Genomic DNA, 15465 nt, shown 5'->3' on the forward strand with positions numbered 1-15465 from the left:
CTGGCCCACCCATGTGTAAATAAATCATAGGTTGGATCCAAACATCACTCAGGAGCCCTCTGCTTTTTTCCTCTGCCAGAGTATGACAGAAAATATGTTGATGTCGCAGGTTGTGGAATTAACGCTACTTAAACGCTACCAGACGGACATTATCCCTGCAGATGGACTGGCTCAGCGTTTTAAAAGAATTTGTATCTTGAATTTCGGACTGTATTTATGACCCAGTCTGTGTTTTTACAGTTGGAACAAGTGATCAAAACCAAACAACGGCAAAAAGCATTTGACACGCTGTTCACTGGTGATGCAGTTCCTCCTCCCTGCGAATATTTCCACTGTGACTTGTGATGCCTGGGCGTGCGATTGGGTCCAATAAATAAGCACTGCTTTCTCTTCTCAAGTTGAGTCATCAATACTTCTGCCCAAAAGCCACTAAACCGCACTGTGTGTCACTTCTGCGCACACTTGAAACCATAACCTTTCAGTCTGTGCCCTTGCACTCGATTTGAGGCAGTCAGGGCTTGTGTTGGCGTGCTTTGACAGCTCTGACTGACCTATCATACATGCTCTGCACTGACGCTTTACAGTAGATAGTGTCATATATGTACGTAATTAATTATGTCAGTCAGGAGAGCTTACAGTCTACATGTTTAAATGACACAATGCTGGATTTGTGACAACTTTTGTGATATTATTTTGTGGTTCTCAGTCTTGTCAGGCCAACAGTACTTTTGTATAGTACCTGCATTCAAATCATTGAAATCAGCTGACTCATGATTGCTTCATATAAAACCTGCAAACTCTCACGTGGTTCAGACAGCAGTGTTTCACCAAACGCTGTGAAATGAGGACAGTGGTTACAGAAATCACTGACACTAGAGAGGAAAACAAGCAGAAACAGCTACAGAGGTAGTGTGCACTGGGGTCATAGATACTGTCATTACACTGACACCATTATCAAACTGTATTCTCTTGTAAAGCTGCAGACGTTCAACTCTCAAACTCACCTGCTCTCTGGCAGATAGGCCTGGTGTTAAGAGTAGGTACACTACACATTAATTCATCTCAGTTGTCACTAAGAGTCTTGTGAGACAACTAGAGATGTTATAATACCAGTTTATTCAACCAGATACCAATTCCAACACCGGAACTTGTATCAGCTGAACGTCAGCTGAACGTACACTACTTTCCAGAAATAAATTCTTCTTCATCACTCTAAAGCAGTAGTTGCCAGTGGCTGCACAGCAAAACTTGCTATGTAGGCTACTGTTAGAGCAGTGAAAAAGAATTGATTTTCAAAAAAACTACTGTTTTATTCAGGTATAAAACTACATTAAAGGCGCTGTATGTAAGAATGTGGCCAAAATGGTTACTGCACTCAAATTCAAAATACTGGCGTGAGTCGTGTCCATACAGACAGATGTGTGGAAGAGGGTCGATCAGAGCACAACTTGTAGAAGAACTCCCACACACGAAGGTCTAGTTACCAAAACATCACATTAAAATCATAATTTTTGCAAGTTAGACAGTGTGTGTGAGTTTTTCTACATGCAGTATCAGAGGCAATTCCGATACTGGTATTGAAACAACTCTTGTAATAATTCTTGCTTTTTCAAAAGCAATTTTGCAATTTTTGTGTTATGTTTTTCAGTAAGTCGCGCAAATGTTATGAGGAATCTTAGAGTGCAATATTTTGACAAAAAATATCTCAAGGTTCATTCACTACCTTTTGCGGAGCTTCTTCATTTCGCTTCAGCAGATGGAGTTTCCTTTGTTGTCATGGAGATGCAGATTCGTTGAGTTATTAGGGCCGTGTATTGGCAAGAATCTGGTAATACAATACCTATCAGGATACAGAGGTTACAATTCAACACCTACAATACTGTAAGCAAGGTGATTCTAGGTAAACTCAGTGCTAGTGGTATGCCCTTTATGACTAACTGTTTCATAGGCCTGAATTCTTTGTGCGGAAGAGTCCAATAGCTGAAGACGGATTACAACATTGAAGCAACTCATGGTGGTCTGGGGTTTAAAAACACCACAAAATTAACCACTAGCATGAATCGTTGCTTGTAAACCATTAATTGAAATTGATACAACGTTTTTTAATGTTGTATACAACGTTTTTTAACGTTGTATCAATAGGGTAGGGTATCACAAAATATAATACCTCAATGCTCAAGCATGTCTATATTTTCTTACACTCCTATCAGTTATATGATGAAAAATAAAGCAAACTGAAAATAAAGCCAGTAAGTAGAGTTTAGTTTAGATTTTTTTTTTTTTTGTCAAACTACTGTTTCAAAGGTTGAGAATGACCTTTCATGTTCAACCTGCAAAGAAGCCTACTGCCTATATTTTCCTACACCGTGATTTTCTGATACAGGTGCCAATTTCATACTTGAGTTTTGGTGCTATGATAAAACCAAAATGATACTCTTTTGAAGAATGTAAACACGTCTTTCACAACTTCCTTTTTACATTTAACAAGAAAACTTGTCAGCACGTGTTCAGACTTCATCTAAACATGCGGAAATATTTGATCAAAGATTAAGGAAGCAAGACTAGTAGTCTGCTCAAGCATTCTGTGCCAACTCTTGATACCTGGTGGCTTAACAGTATCTCCCAGTAAATATGTTCTTGTACTATTGTTATTTATTTATCTATGGCAATTTCTTTTGGGAGGAAACTTGAATTACTTTCACTTTCAGTCTAAAATGTGTGACACTATGCAGCAGACAGTTCTCAAGGTGGAGGTGGGAGTGGGTGGTGCACAAGGCACAAAACTTTGACACCAGAGACCAAGCTTCCTGTCCTGCAACACTTGTGTTCTTCTCATACACATTTTTTGCTATTGAAAATTTCTCTTTTTGTCATTTGTTTGAGTTAGACTGTGAGTTCATATTTGACTTTTCTTCATTTCTTTGAAGGGGACCTATTATGCTCATTTTCAAGCTCATGTCTTTGTTTTGGGCTTCTACTGTTACACGTTTACATGGTTCAGTGTTCAAAAAGCACTTTATTTTTCTCATACTGTCCATGCTGGAACACCTGTAGTCACTCCTCTGCCTGAAACGTTCGATTTTAGCACCTGTAATGGAGCATAGTGCCACTTTCTACTGTGAAAAATCACCAATATAAGCTTCTAAACCAAAATCACATGTTCCAGCAGTAATATGATCTGAAATCAGGGAGAAGTGAACAACATCAGTAACCAAGATTACATGTTTCCCTGATGTTAGCATGTAGCTACATGTAGCAGTCTACCTGCAGTCGGTGAATAACTATAATGGAGCAAAGCGGCAAACTTAACTTTGGAAAATTACCAATGAAGGCTTCTTAACAAACCCTGACATGTTTCTGTAGCAAAATTGGGGAGAAATTAATATCTGCAACCAAGATTATCTACATATTTCCCAGATGTTAGCATGTAGCTACATGTACTTTCTACCGGTTTACAATTGGACTTTTTCAACAGAAATATAATCTGGAATCAGGGGTAAATGAGTAACTTTGGCAACCAAAATTACATTCCTTGAAATTAGCATGTAGAAATATGTAGCGCTATGTAATGTGAACAATAGTAGCAACGTGCCTGGAGCCGAAGACTATATAGAAATCTGTCACAAGCTGATGTCAACTTGTAGCAGACCTCATCATTTGAAACTTTGGCAGCATTTAATATGAACATGCGGCATCTTAAAATGATCTATGAAAGAAAATAAGGAAAAGCATAATGGGTCTCCTTTAACCTGACCTAAACTTGTGTCAGTAGCCTAAGTTAATCATTTCACATGATGATCACATGGCAAGTATTGTCACATGATTCTTTTTGAGTCATTTATTCTTTGAAACATATTATTCATACAGCAGTGAAGCTGGATGTCAGAGTGCTTGTTATTTAATGACATGATGTTGCAAAATGTATGTGTATGCACACTTCTCTGTAGTACACCAGTTGGTCACATAGTCCAGTCCCCTTCCTCGTGTGTGCGTATATTTTCACCCTCACATCATTTCCTAAATTAACTCCCTCATACTGTGTGACTGCTGCTGCCAGTGGGTCATCTAACCCGGTATGGCCATTCTCAGGCTGGGTAATGTGAGTGAGCTTGCAGCTTAGCTTCAAGGGTTGGAACATGTGAATGTGTTGCAGCCTCTCCTTCTCCCTCATGGCCCTCACACTGACAGCAACGGCTGTTCCGCAGATCCCTAGACATGCTCTGCCTGAATGACATATAGGTTTTAATGTGACCTGACTGATTACCTCAGAGTAGGCAAACCAGTGAGGTGAAAGTCTGCAAACACAGTTGCACTCCTCAGACTGTCACTCTGTTAACACTCAGGATCACAGTCACAGCTAGTCATAGGATAAAAATATAAGCACCAATTTATTTGGAGTTTTCATGCATGGCAGTCCTCTGAAAATTAATTGTAGAATATTATCTTTAGGTATTCTTGTGTAACAATGGGTCAGTTTTTCTCAGCAAATACAATACAATACTACACTGTTACTAAATTAATAAGAAAACGCACTGTCAGGTTCAGGTTCTGAAGTGATCTGACGTGACCTTTAGTCTCTTTTAGTGTTTTTCACCACAGCTGCTCTCTAAAGCCTGTTTCCCATTGGACAAAAAACCCCACTAACACCCACTAACATCTGGCTTTTGTCTTCATTGGGAAAGGTTACAATCAGCATTCATTTATGGAACAAATGACTCTGCAGTACTCATGGGTATTTAGTGACTCCAGCTCCGATCAGCAGTTATGGAAACATAAAATCCGAGTGGACACACTAATGTTTGCCACTTTTTAGGCGTAACCATCGGTAAGGCCACGCCTCCTTCACTTGATCTTATGGCCGGTATACACCGTGCGATTTTGGTCTGTCCCAGACAAAAGATAACCATCGTGGGAGAAACATGGCGATATCTTTGGTCGTGGCTCTAAAACGGTGGTCTTACGTTGCACTGTGAGACAGGTTCAAGGATGGCCATTGTCAGCAGCGTCTTGCGACCAAAGATAACCTGAGATAACATTCTGACAGTGTCAGAAATTTAGGATGACCATCTCACAGTGTGACAGCTGCTACGACCTACGTCTACTAATCAACCAATCGAAATGCAGGACGAAATGGCCGCGACACCAGCGCTAAACCCAAACAAATGGTTGCTTGCCATGGAGGTAAAACAAACAAAAAGAAGTCTGTGGAACTCCCAGAAAGAGGAAAGTTTGGTGGAGCTGTGGCAGCAGAAGCCTTGTTTATTTGATGTTTCCTCCAGCTGCTATCATGACCGTGAGAAAAAAGACACTGCATGGAAGGAAATTGTGGAGGAACTGCAAGTTCCAGGTGAGTAAGCTACTATGGTGGCGCAGATGGATGACGTACGCTGATGCGGTGCACGCTGATGACATTACATATAGACGTATGGCGTAACCTGCGATTCAGTAGTAAGCGGCCATCGTGCAATCTGCACACATCAAACTTGACGTCGTACCAAAGGGCATTAGATCCACGTCTCACAGTGTGCTAAAATCGCACAGTCTATAGAGGGCATTAGTCACAAATTCCGTCTGTCTTTGCCCAAGCAGCGCTCTAACATCCTCCGAAATCAGTCAGCACCAAGTTTGAAAGTGAGACTGAATAAGTAATAGATATAAAGAAGAAGTAACACTGGCCACCGTGATACTTTCTACTGTTTACTAAAATTGTTATTTTAAGGCCTTGAGTTCCGCATTTCAGCAGTCGCGATGGGTTGATCCAACTCATAGACTGTAGCGATGTGTCACAGACAGCCTGTAACTTAAGTGACCCCACCCTTAATCATGCATAACTTAAGGGCTTATGAAATGTAAATGGGTGAGTTATAAAAAAAATTTGCCGCCGTACAGTTGTCATGAATGTGGAAACTAGCTATAGAGAACAACATTGTTTTTTTTGTACCAGGCTGTAAGCATGTTTATTTCTGCTGTAAAGCTGGTAGTTTTAACATGGGGGTCTATGGGAATTGACTCTGTTTTGGAGCCAGCCTCAAGTGGCCATAAGAGGAACTGCAGTTTTTGGTACATCCACATTGCCCTCTTTTTCAGCCTTGGAGGTTGGCGCTTGGTATGTACACACTAATTTGGGTGGAAAAAGGTTGTATTTGGTGGGACATCATGCTGCAGCCAGTGTTGGTGTTCAAGTCAAACTGTGTCTTCCAGATTGGGTCTAGGATTGGTTTTCCACAGGGCCATTTTGGAAAGCCCAGGTCCCCTATACCTCGTTCATTTAGATTTCCAAATGATCAAGGTTAGAAGGACTGCAAGTGTCATTGTCAAACATTCAGTCACCTTTTCTGACTTTGTGATGGAAGAAAACAAACTGCAAAGTGCATTGTTAAACAGGCTTGTTGGTGAATGGCTGGAAGACGGTAGCCACTCACATGGCCCTCTAGTCTTGTGTGTGGTCTTTCACGGCAGCTAGAACTGCAGAAAACGATGTGACAACAGCACGCAAACAAATAAACAAGAAAGAATTTCAGAAAAAGGCGCCTGCATGGCGTCCAGCTCAAGCCCTGAATTTTTTAGACATGTTGGATATCTCTTTTGTGCTTTTCAACGGTGTATTACAATCAGTCACATCAGTAGATGTTGTCTTTCATCTCCTCATAGCCTTGCTTTGCGGCCCTTTGATCTCAGCTGGATATTATACCATTGCTCCGGTTATGCATGTTGCTACAACAACAACAGCTCTTGCATGTATTCTTAAAACTTGAGATGTCGCACATGCAAGAGCAATGTGTGAATAAGTGCTTTTCTTTGCCATATCAACAGAGTTGTACCCTCCAGCCCACTCACGCATACACACATGATCACACACACACTCTTGGCTTTGTGCACACACACACACACACACACACACAGACACACACCCACACTCACATACATGCGTACAGACGTGGCTTTTGAAGGTTTTGACGTGGGCGATGCCTCTGTGTCAACTCTTTCCTGTGGGGAGACTTTCCACTTGCCTTTTTTTCCATGAGCGCTCTGAGCGTGAGCTTTTTGTCAAAATTGACAGTTGAATTTCAACTTCATGCGCGCGCTGAATTTATTGTTTCGAATAAAGGCTTCTACCTCAATCCTGCCCCCCACTCTTCACTCCATCCCTTTCCCCATTAATAATGCAGAACATAATCCAGTCTTGGGCACACTCATGCTAGCAGCCCCTTGGCCTGCCAATCACTGGCCTAATTAGCACAAGATCTGCTCCTTCTCTGGCTGCTGCTGGAAAAAAAGCACCACATATCCTAATCCAGTCCCTCAAAGCCTGCTTTCCCTCTTGGCAGTGATGGTTTTGGGGTGTTTCACTTCCATCATGAGGTGGTTTTCTGTGCTTGCAGACTGAGGTGTCTGCAAGCACCACACTTGTTTCCTTGTTGATTCAGCCAATTGCACAGGAAGAGGTTTACACACATTACTGTGTGTGCAGGTATACTTTGTCATTGTTGGTGCAAATATCAAGCATGAGGTAGGAAATGCAACAAGCATTCGCTATTCTTTCTTGATTCTGTTAAAGCCTATATTTGTTATATGTTATGACATGTTATATGTTTGTGCATGTTTTACAGTAATGTATGGCTGCTGTGGTATTTACATTTAAAGGGAACCTCATTTTCAGGTTCATGGAGTATAGTGGCTATTTCTACTGTGAAAAATCACCAATAAAAGTTTCTTTAATGTTATCTCCAGAACTGGATTAGTGCCAACAGGAATATGATCCTAATTCAGGGAGAAATTAACACATCTGCAACCAAGATATCACTTTTTACCAATGTTGGCATGTAGCTACATGTAGCAGTGTATTTGCAGCTGGAGAATGACTGTAAAAGAGTATAGCAGCACTCTCTACCAGAAAAATCACCAATAAAAGCTTCTAAACTAAAGTCTTTACAACCGACATGAAGAAATTAACGTCAGCAATCAAGATTATATGTTTTCCTGACGTTAGCATGTGGCTACATGTTGCAGTGCTGGCTACATAATGTGAACACTTGCAGTAGTGTTTCTAGAGCAGATGACCATATAAATAAATCTGTCACAAGCTGACATCAGCTTGATAGAAAGAAGAAAAAACATTGAAAACAGAGTATTCAGAACGGTCTGAATGATTTGTGCCCACCGGGATTACTTTCAAATATGTTTACCTTATTACTGAAAACTGGCCACATTTAATACAAACATCTGACACTGTAACATTATAGTTATGCTAGACAATAAGGAAAATTATAAAAGGTTCCCTTTAAGGCTGAAGCTGAGTGAAATGAAAACCAAAACAGGTCTGAGTCATGTTGAGTCACACCACAATGTTTGGCAAATCAAATTCACAAATATCGAAGATATTTGTTGCCAGACATATCAATTAGAAGATTAAACAAAGACAAATGTGTTCTAATATCATCTGACGACCAAGACAGAGCTTAGACACAGCAGCTCTGCCACAGACATTTGAAACAGCGAGCCCAGTCTATAGATAACCCCAGTGTTTCTATCACATGTGCAGCGTATTACCATATAAGACAGCAATATGACTCACCCCGCTCACTGACCTACTATGTGGGAAGTCATGATTCATGCAAGCTGCATTTAAGCAGGCAGGGCCCAAAAATACTCTGGCATGCCATCGCACAAACACATACACAACTATCACACTCACACTCACACATACCTCACTTGCTCAGTCATACTCACCACCCACAGACACCGATAGGCTCAGATACTGTCGGTAACATATAGTGAGAGACATTAGAAAGTTGTCAGAGCAAAGACTGGAATAACAGGATGACTGGATCTGTGCTGATGCCTTTTTGAGGTAATGCCAACGTCAGCTAGCAGCTGACACTTTCAAGGCTTAATTCTTCTTCTATTTCCGCGACTTTGAATAGATGGGAAAGATTCTTGTGATCTGAGAGTCAAGTGTGGTTCTATGCAACAGGTAGCTTTAGTGGAACTGCTTTCATTGCGAGTGATGCAAATAATTCCTTGATTGCATACATAGCATTGCTTAAAAAAACGATTTGGCCATGTAGTGAACTGAGCCCGGGGTTGGTGATCTTTTTGCTGTTCATCTTTGTTTTGTTCTTCAAAGAAAGCAAATCATTCAAGAGCGATTAGTCAGCAAGATACATCTATTAATAACCTCTTGAGTGTTGTTGTTATTATGATAGATACATATGACACCACAATGACCACAGGTTGTAAGGACAAGTCTTAAAAACTTCTCTAACACCTGGCTGAGAGTGCTAACCATGTGTTTCTACATTGTGCACAGTAGTAGCTGCCTTTTTTGTTGATCAAAGGGAAAGTCATAGATTTCTTACTCAAGCTTTCACCCTATAGTCTTGCTTTTTTTCTCATGTCAGAGACACAAGCCTCAATGCATTTTTGATGCAGATGTTAGCTGCCCTGATAATGTCTTTCTTAGTCTGTAATCCAGCTGTCTTAGATAGTTTCCATGCAGCTTGTGCTCCTCACTAATTGTTTCTTTTAAAGGGTAAATCTTGGCGGTGGTTTGAGTATTGATTCACGCGGTTGAGGTCACTGCCTGGACCTTTCCATCGCTGGGAGATGAAGTAGCTTTGGTGTTAATTAGCCTGATTGCAGATAGATGCAGGTTTGTGCAGCGGTCCAAGTGCATTCTGTGCAGACAGACGCTTGCTCGCTCGCTCTCACAGCCAGTCCCATTCATCAGTGTCAGCAGCAAGAGCAGCGCAGGATGGTCAGCAGCTCGGCAGCACCCAGGGGGCTCAACCTATCCTGGGTTACCCCAGTCACATGATCACACTAGACCTGGGTGTTGCTAAGGACATCACATGAAGGGACTCAGAAGGTCCCTTCTCAGGTCAGACATATAAATTAGATCCAACATTTGTAGAGTCCAGTGGAATCTTGTGTGCGAATAGCTCGTCTTGGTGAGCTTTTTTGCTCAGAAATTGATGCTGTGTTGTGTTTGCTCAGTCCCCTGATCGAAGCACAGGGAGACAGTATTGATTTCTATCTGGAGCGAAAAGCACTTGATCCATCTATTGAGCATAATAACTCCAGCCTTAGCCTGAGATGACTGTGCCCTCTTTGTGAGGTTTTACCTTGAACTTTTCTTAACATCGTCTATTGTAAAAACTATACCTGTCACATCTTGCACACATTTAGAGTAAGGGACCTTGTCTGCTTATAATAGATTTTTTAAAATGTGTTGTTCATGAGAGGACCTATTTTTTTGACATAATTGCATGTAAAATAATTCAAACAGTGTCATTATGCGTCCACATTCCTCTATATGTAATCAGCAGAGCCTGGTGAGCATCAGTAGCGTGTCTCAGATGTGGCTGTCTTGCATTTATTATCTCAGGATCAATATCAGCAACCCAGTGACCTTCTGGAGGGTTGTTTACCTTATCAGCAGTGTGGAGGATGAGGAGCCAGTCTCCAATGATTGTTTAGCAAACTTTCTGTGGTCGGAGTGGAAAGCCCCAAAAAACTGCTCAGCTTTATCTTGCCTTACAATCTTGAAAGAACACTTCAACCACAAAATGACCATTTGTATACCAGTTACTCATCCTGTGTTACCTTGTTTTTCTTACATGCCTCCATGGTGAACAAACAATCCAAAAAAGCGAACATTCTTAATGAATTGATATGACATGAAATTAAAACTTTGGTTGAAGATGTTGCCATCAAATTTGTACAATGTACGCAATGGCCAGTGAGAAGCGGCAAAGATACCAAGAGAAAAGCAAAATGCCTTGAACTAGCTCTCAGTAATGGATGAAAAAAGGAAATATGTGGAGTCAGATTTAGGTCTCAAGTTTGTCAGTACCAAATTTGTTTAGTGAAGTTGATTGAGCACATATTTATAGGTTAACATCCAAAAACAACACATTTCCCACAATGCAACCATCTTTTTTTTTAAATGAATACTTCATCCACAAAATAATCATTTGTATATTAGTTACTCATCCCGTGTGACCTTGAGTTTGTGAAGAAAACTTGTTTTTCTTACGTCGTAAGGGTGAACGGAGAATCCAAAAAAAGCAAACATTCTTCGTGAATTGAAGTCATTGGGTCCACTTTCAACAGCCGCAAAACTATATCAAAACATCTGTTTAAAAACACTCACACAACTCGTTCAGTTTAATCCAATTCTTATTTATCCAGTCATATGCTCAGTATTTTTCAAACACATACACTTTTGCATAAACACTTAAGGTGTGGACACACCAAACTGACATCAAAGAACTAGCGGCGACGAAAGCCAACTGTTGCGTCGTCTACGTCGCCTCACGTCGCCTTGTGTCAGTTGCATTTGAACACACTACATGGACTACATCCGACGGGCAAGTGGCACATCCGTTCTGCGCCTGCGTGAGAGAGAGTGGAGTGACAGAGTGGTACATCCTGACAGCCGAGGTGTTACCTATCTGTGCAGCCGAGCACCACAGCGCCTCCACAGACTACTACGTTCAGACGGTCCCATTGTTTCCTCTGCAGGCTCCACCTCACTCAGCTTCACTCAGCTGCCTGATAAACCTGCTGCTTCTTCCCACTTTAACCTGAATAACAAACCAGGGCTCGGTGCTCCGGTTGGATCCAAACGGAGAGCCAAGGCTAGCTCAGAGACTAGCGGAGGCTAACTGGCTGTGCGTCCCTCCGTCATGCTGCGGCTAATGCTCCGCTAGCTGCTCCCAGCTAGCCCCAGCTCTCTGTTCCGGGGCTAGCTGGGCCCGACTTTGGTCGACGGCCGACCGCCGGCTTGGTGTGTCAGGGCCTGTACATTTACAAGTAGTGCGCCTTGATACTGTTAAAACCTATTAAACTGTTAAAATGTATGTGTTTGGGAAGTACTGATAGTATGACCGGATAAATAAGACTTGGATTATCCCGAAGAGTTGTGTGAGAGTTTGTAAACAGATGTTTTGATATAGTTTTGCTATTGTTCAACGTGGTCCCTACTGACTTCAGTTAATCAAGAATGCTCGCCTTTTTGGATTCTCCGTTCACCATGGAAGCATGCTAGAAAAACAACGTTTTATTCATGAATTCAGCATAGCATGGAGTGAGTACTTATGATCATTTTGAGGTTTCAGTATTCTTTTAAGTGGAGGAATTTACTTAAGAGATGTTTTGTTGCTTGTTTAAATACCAAACACCGAGGATGTCCCTTATCTACATGATCATTTGCATTCATCTTTTTTTCTTCAACGTGTGAAGAATCTTGTTGAAAGCTGTAGTGTGTTAAAGCACGTGGAAAAATCTCACCCGACAGATTAGTTCTCCTTTTTAATGTTTTTAACCACTTCAGATTTTCAATTCATTACTCGGTTACTTCCTAAGTTACAGTTTGCTTGTTGCAATGCAGAGACACATCAGCCTTCCTTCCTCTTACTAAGAATGGCACCTCCTTCAGAAAAAATGTATGTGCGATTTAAACAGTGTTGGCTGAAAGCTGGCAGAGAGGTGGAAGTGTTTCTGCTGAATTGATGCTGTTCTTTAGGCGATAGAGCCTGAACAGCATGCTTTTTGTCCGCGATATCAACAGGTGCAGATAAAAAACACATTGAGTAATACGGAAGTGTCATTTTTCAGGAACTAACCAAAGCTTGTTTCAGTCTTGATGACAGTGCACATTTATTAGTATTCAATGGATTTTGCAATGGTGTCATAAGGCACAGAGGTCAACCCATAGACAATCTTCTGAGGTTACAACATAACAGTGAAAAAGATCATTTGTAAAGCGAAAACCTTATATCAGACTTAGAGTTTTTACACAGCCAATTCTGCATGATTTAATTTTACATTTAGACCTTAAAGAGTGTGAAGTAAAAGAATGAGAGAAACAGAGAGGGGTGTAATAGCCGAATAGCCAGGGAGACATTTGATAAAAGTTAGGAGCCCCATCCTCATTAACATTCTCTATTATTGCCCAGATAGACTAATCCCAGTTTAATCAATCCCCGTGCCTGATATCCCTATTGATGCTTGTAATGAACCATTAACAAGTTTCTGATGATCACTGCAGTTCGTCCTGCAGCGAAGCGCCATTCTGGGTATGATTAACGCCACAGTTTGATAAATATTAAAGGAGACCACCTATGGGGCTTTAGATGTATGATGTACTGTATGTCTAGATATGCGCATGTCTCAAGATCCTGGGAGCATCTTGAGCATGAACTGTAATGTTGTTTCAACCTTGCAAATCTCATGAATTTCACATGTAGTGTTTGAAAATTATTTATTAATTTTAAAGCAAATAAATGTGCTACCTTAGATTGCAGACTATGCATTCATAAGAGAAAGCCGGCAATACAAACTGGTAGCAAGGATTTTTAAAGACAGGTGCAGGGTTTAATTAACACTTCACCCACAAAATGATCATTTGTATATCAATTACACATTACATGTTCAGTTGAATTATTGAAGAAAACTTCATTTTTCTTGCATGCCTCAATGGAAAACAAAGAATCCATAAATGAATTGAAATAAATGGGGTCCGTATTAAACAATAGCAAAACCATATCAAAACATCTGTTTACAAACTCTCACAAAACTCGTGCAGTTTCAAGTGTCATTCATCCAGTTTATATTCAGTTTTTTCTAAACACATGTATTTTTGCCAAAACCTTACTATTTAAAACACTTTTGCATAGCAGTAGCACACCTGGGCAAGCATGTGCATTTGAACTCTGCTCATGAATTCTATTGAGCAGTGTTTTAAATATTAATACCACACAAGTTGTGTGAGAGCTTGTAAAAAGATGTTTTGCTGTTGTTAAATGTTGCCCCCTTTTACTCCAATTTATCATTTTATTTTTTTCCCCCATCTTTGGATTCTTCGTTCACTGTGGAGGATAATGAGAAAGGCAAGGTTTTCCTCATAAATTCAAGCAAACATGAGGAAAATAACTGATATTCAAATATTAATTTTGTGAGTGAAGTATTCCTTTAAAGAAAAGATCGTTGCATTATGAGAAATATATTATTTTAGTAGCTTGACCTACAAATTTAAACCCACTTGACTTCACTGAACAAATTTGGTCCTTTCAAATTTTAGACATAAATCCGACGCCAAATATTTGCTTTATTTAATCCATAACTGAGCATGAAGGCCAATGCAAGGCCTTTTCTTTATATCTCTTGATATCTTTTCCACTTCCCACCAGCCATTGTGCAACACATTTCATAGCAATGAGGCAAAATCTTTTTTTTTAAAGATATTTTTTGGCCCCTTTTGCCTTTAATGGACAGGACAGGTTAGCGTGAAGGGGGGGAGAGAGAGAGGGGATGACATGTAGCAAAGGGCCACAGGCTGGATTCAAACCCGGGTCGCTGCGGCAACAACCTTGTACATGGGGCGCCTGCTCTACCACTAAGCCACCGACGCCCCAATGAGGCAAAATCTTTGACAAAAGTATTAAAAACTCTCAGACACACTGATGGATGGATGTCATCACACTGACCAACACTGCCACAAAAATTAATCTGAGGGTATGGGGAAGCAGATAGTTTCACTTGAGGAAATGAAACCTCTCCAAAAATATCATTTGCGTGTTGCAGTCAAAGACAGTTCATTATAGTATGTATATTGTGGTTGAAAATGCTTATGCTTGCATTGGTTTTGCTTGCAAACACTACCACTGCCATGAAGCAGACCTGTAAGTGGTTTTCATTTGAACTTTGCGTGGTAATATACACTACAGATTAGGGCTTCCATTTACCTACCCATCATCATCATCACCACCCATGTTGACATTTGTCGCCTTGTACTGCTCCAAGGGCATTCGTTGCCGTGGCCTAATTTGATAATACCAATTAAAACCATGTTCATCCTCAGTGTAATTACAGTCACCTGGCAGGAGTCCTCCCCCCTCATTGTGCACAGTGACACAGTGTTCACGGTAGTCTCCCCCTGACTGTACTGCCTCGGTGGATAATGTTATTAGACTGGAGCAGCAGCAGCAGCAGAGACTAACCTTGTTTGTTACAAGGATCCACAGGGTGCTTTTGTGGTTTGTCACAATCAGGCCATGTAGATGTTGCATTTGACAAATTTATCCCAATAACTGAAGTATTGTTAAAATTATTGTCTTACAGTTAGCTGTGCTTTAGACCTCCTGTCTGTGATTTCGTTCATCACTTGCAACCAGTGTTTATGAATGTGCCTCAGGGCCTCATTCTGCTGCATGCTGATTCATTGTCCCCCTGTTTGAGGCACTAATCTGTCAGGAAATAATGGAAAACATTACCAATATGTTAATATATCAACGAGTGAAAACAGTATCTGTGTCGACTTGTTAGGAAAGCTTCTGAAGATGCATCGTGATTATCAACACAACAGCATTTTATAGACTTAAAGGGACAGTTCATCCTAAAAATCCATATTTTTCCTCTCACCTGTAGTGCTATTTATCAGTCTAGATTGTTTTGGTTTGA

At 40.7% G+C, this 15465-nt stretch overlaps 1 protein-coding gene across 3 annotated transcripts in view; it reads left to right on the top strand.

The window, feature by feature from the left end:
- The window catches only part of bach2b (BACH transcriptional regulator 2b), a 136189-nt gene that overhangs the window by 62602 nt on the left and 58122 nt on the right, over positions 1 to 15465 (top strand). The window contains exon 1 of one of the 3 annotated variants that reach the window (XM_078174087.1): positions 8521 to 8851. The exons of the other annotated variants lie outside the window; for them this stretch is intronic. The gene's annotated coding sequence lies outside the window, so the exon portion shown is untranslated. Of the gene's footprint in view, positions 1 to 8520; positions 8852 to 15465 lie in introns of those variants that run through there. 3 annotated transcript variants of the gene reach the window in all.

The sequence above is a fragment of the Epinephelus lanceolatus genome, chromosome 13 (assembly GCF_041903045.1).
Source record: "Epinephelus lanceolatus isolate andai-2023 chromosome 13, ASM4190304v1, whole genome shotgun sequence".
Lineage (NCBI taxonomy): Eukaryota > Metazoa > Chordata > Actinopteri > Perciformes > Serranidae > Epinephelus > Epinephelus lanceolatus.